We start from the raw sequence: 407 nt of genomic DNA on the forward strand, positions 1-407 counted from the left end.
TGGAAGACGGTGTGGAGGAGGCTCTGTTGAATGAAAACACAGTAAATACGAGTCGGAGCAGCGAGATCTGGGCACGGGGGTGGGGGCGGAGGGACTTATGGCTTTAGTGGATGCAGGGGAGGGGGGTCTAGAAGGGAGCCATACACTGGAGGGTCTCTTACAAGCACTGCGAGTGTCTAAAAGTGGGGTCGTTGTGAATCCAGGCGAGAGCCCAGCGGCGGACCAGGAATGAGCACCACGATCGCGAAGCGGTCCCCGCACGCGGGGGGCGGAGGGTGCCGCGAGGCGGGGCGGGGCGGGGGCGGGGCCCGGGGGCAGGGTCTGGGGTCCCGGGGGTGGGGTGGGCAGAAGGCCTAAGTAGGGGGGCGGATCCTGGGGGCGGGGCGCGGCGACCGAGGCCCGGAAGC

This window comes from Tamandua tetradactyla, chromosome 2 (genome assembly GCF_023851605.1).
Source record: "Tamandua tetradactyla isolate mTamTet1 chromosome 2, mTamTet1.pri, whole genome shotgun sequence".
Lineage (NCBI taxonomy): Eukaryota > Metazoa > Chordata > Mammalia > Pilosa > Myrmecophagidae > Tamandua > Tamandua tetradactyla.